Genomic DNA, 7,576 nt, shown 5'->3' with positions numbered 1-7,576 from the left:
TGGACTGCATACTCAGAATTCTAGGGATGCCTTACAAACATGAAGATTACATGGTAATTCTCAGCCACCTATTGGAAGATTTCAGTCTCAATTTGGGGGTTCTGTATTTAGAAATCCTGATCAGCCAGTTTTGGGACAACAACCATTTCATGATAGAAAATTCAAGGACAAAATTATTTTATCCAAATTCAATGGCCAGTCATCTTCACCATCAGAATTAGAGGAATGGACCTCTAAGATGGAGTCCTATTTTGACATATTTCCTAAAACTGATGATATGAAGATACACTTTGCCTCCTTGCACTTAGAAGGATTTGCCCACACTTAGTGGAGGTATATCAAGAAAGAGAATGTACTTATTGAGAATTGGGAAGCTTTCAAGGCACTTATGGCTGAAGTCTTTATTTCGCCTCTTGAAAAAGAGAAGTTAGAATGAAGATGGTATGGTTTGGAACAAAGGGGCCTAAGTGTAAGAGAATATACAAACCAATTCCTCAACTTGACCATGTATGTGGAAAACATCAGTGATGAGGCCAAGTTACACAAGTTTATGTATGGTTTAGAACCATCCTTGTCAGCAGCTGATGTTATGGCACAGAATCCTACTTCACTTTTCAAGGCTATTGAGCTTGCAGAGTGCTATGGAAGAAAGTATAGGAAAGAGTCTTTATTTCAGCCAAGTTATGGACAACGAAGGACTGTTTTAAAGCAAGGGCAAGTTGGTAACATTTATGGCAGAAATCATATGCCTAGTGGGAGCTTACGAGTACCAACTTATCCTCCATTTAATGCTTCTAGGCTTCAAAGTAATTTCAGGACAATAAACAGTCCAAAGGTTGAATTTAAGCAGGGTGACAATAAGCCTAAGTCCACTTCAGCCAATACAAATTCCAAAAATATTCCCATGGATCTTTACAAGGAAAGAAAGGACAAAGGCTTATGCTTCAAGTGTGGAGAAAAGTATACTCCTAACCATGCTTCAAAGTGTGTATATAAAAATGCCAAGCCAAAGTTTCAGAGTATGCTAGTTCTTGAGGACTTTGAAAATGACATAAATGAAGCTAATGCAGTGACAGACAATGTTGAAAATGAAGATTTTGAGGATGATGGTGGACAGGAGTACTTTTATGATCCATCTGACTCTTTTCCTTTTGATCCAGGCGGAGATGTTCCATTTGATCCTTGTGGATTTTGTAATGAGTTGCCTGCTGCCACTAATTGTTCTATCTCTATGGATGCTTGGACGGGATCTAAGAGCCTTAATACACTTCGTATGAAGGGAAGCATATGTGGAAAGCCAGTGTTCATCTTGACAGATAGTGGCAGTTCTCACAGTTTTGTCAATAAATCCATTATGTACAAGTTGAATTGTGTTCCCACCGACTTACAGCAGCCCATTAGAGTACAAATGGCTAATGGTGAAGAGGAAATCAGCACACAGATTTGCCCACAGGTTTCTTTACAGATGGCTGAAAATTTTGAAGTCAAAGTAAACCTGATCACTTTGGAAATGGCGCCCATAGATATTGTACTTGGTTGTGATTGGTTGATGACTTTAGGCAGGATTACTATGGATTTCTCATAGTTATATATGGAGTTTTTCTCCAATGGACAGCTCATCCATTTACAAGGAATCCCTAGTAGATCTGATTTTCAGCTTATCACCATTCAACAACTCAAGAAAGAGTACAAGAAGCACTCACAGATATTTGTATTGCATTTGAACAAAGAAACACAGGATCAACCCAATAATTTAGCAAACCATCCAGCCTTGACAGTTCTTCTTGAAGAGTATAAAGACTTATTTGAAGTACCTACTTCATTGCCTCCTAAGAGAGCGGTGGATCACCCCATTGATTTGGAACCCAACTCAAAGACAATCAATAAGCCACCTTACAGACTATCAAAATGTGAACGAGAGGAAGTAGCCAAGCAAATCAAAGAGCTTCTTGAAATGGGATTCATTAAACCAAGTTCTTCACCTTATGCATCCCCAGTCCTGTTAGTCAAAAAGAAAGATGGATCTTTCAGAATGTGCATTGACTACAGGGATCTCAATAAGATAATAGTGAAGAACAGGTATCCTATACCCAGAATTGATGATTTGCTTGATGAGCTTAAGGGGGCTCAATTCTTCACGAAGATTGATTTGAGATTAGGGTATCATCAGATTCGCATGAGAGAGGGTGATGAAGTCAAGACTGCTTTTAGGACTGATCGTGGACTCTACCATTTCTTGGTGATGCCATTCGGCCTTACAAATGCTCCAGCTACCTTTAAAAGCCTAATGAATAAGATTCTGCAACCTTTCCTCTTTCAGTTTGTCCTGGTGTTCTTTGACGACATTTTGATCTATAGCAAGACTTTACAGGATCATTTGTCACATATGAGGAAGGTTTTTGATGTGTTGAGACATCATAGGATTTTTGCTAAGGAGAAGAAATGTTCTTTCATGCAGATTGAAGTGGAATACTTGGGACATATAGTTAGTGAAAAAGGAATACAGGCTGATCCTAAGAAGGTGCAATGCATAAGAGATTGGCCAATGCCTACTACTACTACCTCTCTTAGAGGATTTCTTGGTCTATCCTCATTCTATCGCCGATTTATAAAGCATTATGCGGCAATTGCAGCTCCTTTGACTGACAGGTTGAAGAAAGAGGCTTTCTTTTGGGATGTTCTTGCAAATAGCAGCTTCAACCAGCTAAAGGAATTACTTACTTCTGCTCCTATCCTTGTATGCCCAGATTTCTCCAAAGAGTTCACTATACAGTGTGATGCTAGTGGCCATGGCATTGGGGCTGTTTTGCTTCAGGAGCATGGAGTAATTGCATTTAAAAGCCATAAGCTTATAGATAAGGAGATGGCCATGAATGTTTATGACCAGGAAATGTTGGCTATTCTGCATGCAATCAAGAAATGGAGCCATTACTTATATTGCAGTCGATTTAGAGTACATAGTGATCATCGGGTACTCAAGTATTTCCTTACTCAGTCAAATCTCACTCCAAAGCAACGACAATGGGTAGCAACATTACAAAATTATGACTTTGACATCACTCATACAAGGGGCAAAGATAACATAGTGGCTGATTCTCTTTCTCGTATGTGGGCCTACAAAGTGTCAACCATGGCAGAACTACATAGTGATTGGATTGAAGAGCTACAAGAGGCATATCTTTTAAATGAGGAATTTAACCAAATCTTTCAGAAATTACAGCAAGGTCTTATGGAAGAAAACTCGCATTACCAGCTTAAAAATGGTCTTATTTGGTGGAAGGGCAAGATTGTTATTCCTTCTACTTCTTCTTTCAAGCGGAAAATTATGGAGGAGTTACATTCTTCGCCTTTAGCTGGACATCTGGGAGTTTTCAAGACTTATGACTGGATCAGCAAGAGCTTTTATTGGAAAGGACTGTGGAAAGATGTCAAGGACTTCGTTATGAAGTGTATGCCTTGTCAGCAAAATAAGGATAGCACCCATAAGCCAGGAGGTTTGTTGCAGCCCCATTGCCTATTCCTACAGGTAAATGGACTCATATTACTATGGACTTTATCACTGGCTTACCTACTACCAAGAAGGGATGGAATAGTATTTATGGGGTGGTTGACAGACTCACCAGAGCAGCTCATTTTATCCCAACAAAAATTCAGTTTACTGCTTCTCAAGTGGCCAACCAGTTTATGGAGCATATTTTCAGATTACATGGATTACCACAGGTGATTCTCCATGATAGGGACTCAAAGTTTATGAGTAACTTTTGGCAAGTGGTATTTACATCTATGGGTACTAAGTTGGCTCCATCTACGGCTTATCATCCCCAAACTGATGGACAGACAGAGAGAGTTAAGAAATGGTTGGAGACTTATATTCGCCATTTTTGCTATGATGTCCAAAACTCATGGGATTCTTGGTTACACCTGGCTGAGTTTGCTTATAACAATTCCACTCATATGAGCATAGGAGTTTCACCCTTTGAGGCTTTGTATGGTTACAAGGTGCCCTTACCCACTGTCATTTTTAATGAAAAGATCAACCCTCATGGGAAGGAAGAGTTGAAAAGAATGCAGACCCTTTTTCAGCAATGCAAGGTGAACCTAAGGAAGGCTCAAGATCAAATGAAGATGTATGCTGATGAGAAGAGGAGGCCTTTAGAGTTTCAAGAACAAGAGCTGGTTTTGTTGAAGGTGCCCAAATCCAAGTACTCTACATTGAAAGATGGATCCAGTAATAAGCTTGCCCACAGATTTTATGGCCCTTACAGGATCCTTAAGCGGATTGGAGATTTGGCATACAAACTAGAGCTTCCCTCTTCTACAAAGATTCATAACATCTTCCATGTTAGTGAGCTCAAGCCCTATTATGGTGATCCAGTGGATATAGTTGATGAGCTGCCACCTATTGATGAAGATAGTCTTGTTCAGTACATCCCAGAGGCTGTTATAGGTCAGCGTGAAAAAAAGCTTCGATCACGTTCTATTGTGGAATATTTGATTAAATGGAGAGGTTTACCCTCTGAAGAGGCTTCTTGGAGACCTGATTCAATATTGGATGAGTATCCATACTTGAGGGATACATTGGTGGCTGAAGCCTATTGCTTATGGAGCTAGTATTGATGCAGACTGGTTCAGGACAGCACACTATTTTAGAACAGTTTTTATCGTACCTCATTTTTAGAATTAAGATATCTACATGAGCTTAAAGTACTCTTCAAGAGCTTCGTTTTGATATGTGGTACATCTTATTTGGACACTTCTATCAAAAGTTATGGCAAATTTGGTCCAGCAGGGACTGTTTATTCAGCAAGCTATCTACTTTCTTCTAGAATTATTTGTTGAAGATTCTATGGCTCCATTTGCTTCTCAAGTTCTTCAAGTCATGTATATAGTTGGGTCCTCTTTTCATTCCTCAAATTCAGCCCTTGTAATGATAATTCTTCATTCATTTCCCATTTGTAAAGCTGTAAAACAGAGTAGTACTCTGTTCTATCCATCTCTTCTTTAGCTCTTTCTAGGTTTGTTTTTGGGGACAAAAACTTTTGGGAAGGGATGGATTGTAAGAAGTCGGGAATAGTTAGAATGATAATAATATGCCATGTCACACAGACATTGGTATATAAGGAGAGAAGTTGTAATTTTTCACATCTTTTTGACAAATCAATACATTTACAATCTTTCTCTCCCTTCTTGCTCACAGCTCCTATGGCTTCCTCACCTTTCCTGTCTTTCTCTCTCCAAATCTAGTCTTTCTCTCTCCTCGTCACTCTTATTCTCTCTCTTCTTGTAGTCTTTCTCTCTCCTCTTTCTCTCTCCCTAGTTCACTCTCTGACAATTACAAGGCTTGTAGGGCAAAGAGACTTGCATCAAGAGAGCTTCAAATAGAGATCCTGATAGGGACAAGTCACCACAGCCAAGAAATATAGAGAAAAAGCTCCTCTTAATTCAACTCAAAGCATCTAAGAATGGTCTACAAACATTTCCCTGCCATAGGGGCACATAATACTTGCATATTTCGACAAGATATCTTCTGTAGAGCAAGAAATGAATTAAAAAACACTATTGTAGCTAATTCTCTGAATATGGCTGAAGATATCAACCCCAAATTGGCCCAAAAAGCTTCCAGAATTTGCCTCTGATGATAGCATAAACTTTCCCTAACACGGAGTGCATAGATCAACCAAATACAAGTGTCTATCATACCATATGAAGCAATAGAGAAGAAAAAGGACTTGCTATCCACAAAATCATTGTGTGGGCTACCTATTTCAGCCCATATACATTGCATCTACCTTCCAAGAAGACACTTTGATGAAGTACAAAAGTAGCCCCTATATTCTAGAACATGTAACAAGCAATAAATAGCTTGCAATAAGCATGTAGAAGTAGGAGAGACGAAGGAAATCTTGTTGCCCTTGTTAGCCATGTTATTGGCTACATATTTTAGCCCCAAGCATGTCATAGTGCAATCAAGATGCTCTCTTGATACCCTTTCCACAATGATTATGAATGTCAACTTGCACCAAGTAAATCAATGTCAAGTAAGACCAATGAATGATCATGAATCTTCAAGAAGAGAAAGATAACTGCTAGTGCCCACAATTCTTTGTTTGGGCTACCTATTTCAGCCCACTTTCTTCACATAAGCAAGTCAAGAAGGCTTCTTGAAACACCTCTCTTCAAGCTTCTATAATGGTAGCTTGTTGTAAGATTCCAAAAGCAAAAATGAGCCCCTTAATGAGACAAGATGAACTTCAACCCTTTAGATTACAAGTTTGGATAGCCAATAGCAGTCCTCATTCAACTCTTGAAGGACTCAAGAGAGTAAATTTGATGCCTCTCTTGACATGGGAGTTCAGATTCAGCATATAGAAGAATTCAGAGGTCAAGAATAAACCTTCTTCAAAGAAATCCAATGAGTATGGAGTGCTACCCTTAAATACACAGTTTAGCCCTATTTTACAAAACCAAGAGTGTCCTTCCATTTTTGTCAATGCATGGAAAGAGTAGGACTTACCTATCAAGTGAAGTCTTCTAAAATTACTTGTGGTTGCATGGCTTGAGCTTTCCCCTTTGTGTGGTGTCTTGGACAACTCAATCGCTCCTCCATCCATGGTACCCTGTTCAGCCCGAAAAATGCAGCAAAAAAAAACGGGTTGTTCATGTTGCCCTCTTGTCTCTCACTTGACTAGTTCATAGGTATCATAAGTCACACAAGTGATAATGCAAGACATATACAATGTCCTAAGACATAGTCAACTTCATGAACTTTGGCGGTTCTTCTCTATAATGAACTTGTGAGTCATGTTTTTGATGTAACTACATCAATGACACAAATAGTAAAGCTCACAACCAAGCCATATAATTGTCCAAAATCACTTATATCATGACATATGTAGCATGATGTATAGAAATTTATTTTTCTCTAATAGTGAATGTACTCTTAGAGAGGAAAAGTTTCAAGCTAGAAGTCCTCACATATTGCCAATTAACCAAGTTGAATGTTTCTTATAAAACAATGAATGATTTATAGAGCATACTTCATGACCTATGGAGTAGACTTAGGTAACTTAGTCTTGTTGAAGCATGAAAAACACCTTACAACTTGTCCTTACTAAGAGCTAGCAAGATCAGCATATAGACAATCAAACTATAATTTTCACATCATGAGCATAGAATCCCATGACATTCCCCCCCCCCCCCCCCTTAACCTTCACATCCTCCGACATGTGCCACTTCTTTGGATTTGCAACATTAAGAGAGATCCGCATTTGTCATGTTTTCTTCTTCACCTTCTAATCCTTCTTCTTCTTCTATGTCTTTATACTCTTGGATTATATCCAAGTCTTCTAACTCATATGTTGAACTTTCTCTTCATTTGAAGAGCTTGATTCTTTTTCTAGCTATGGGTATCTTCATGATTGTCCCATCCAATTCAGCCAATGAATATGTGGCATTGTCATAAATGATCTTTACCACATACGGGCCAAACCAACACTTTACGATCTTCCTAGAAGCACTGTATTTATTATCTAGGTTGTTGTTATAAACAAGCACCTAGTCATTTTCCTGGATAGCC

This window comes from Lygodium microphyllum, unplaced genomic scaffold (assembly GCF_053477565.2).
Source record: "Lygodium microphyllum isolate KBCC unplaced genomic scaffold, Lygodium_microphyllum_v1.1.10 scaffold_33, whole genome shotgun sequence".
NCBI lineage: Eukaryota > Viridiplantae > Streptophyta > Polypodiopsida > Schizaeales > Lygodiaceae > Lygodium > Lygodium microphyllum.
Note: the sequence above shows the minus strand (reverse complement) of the source record.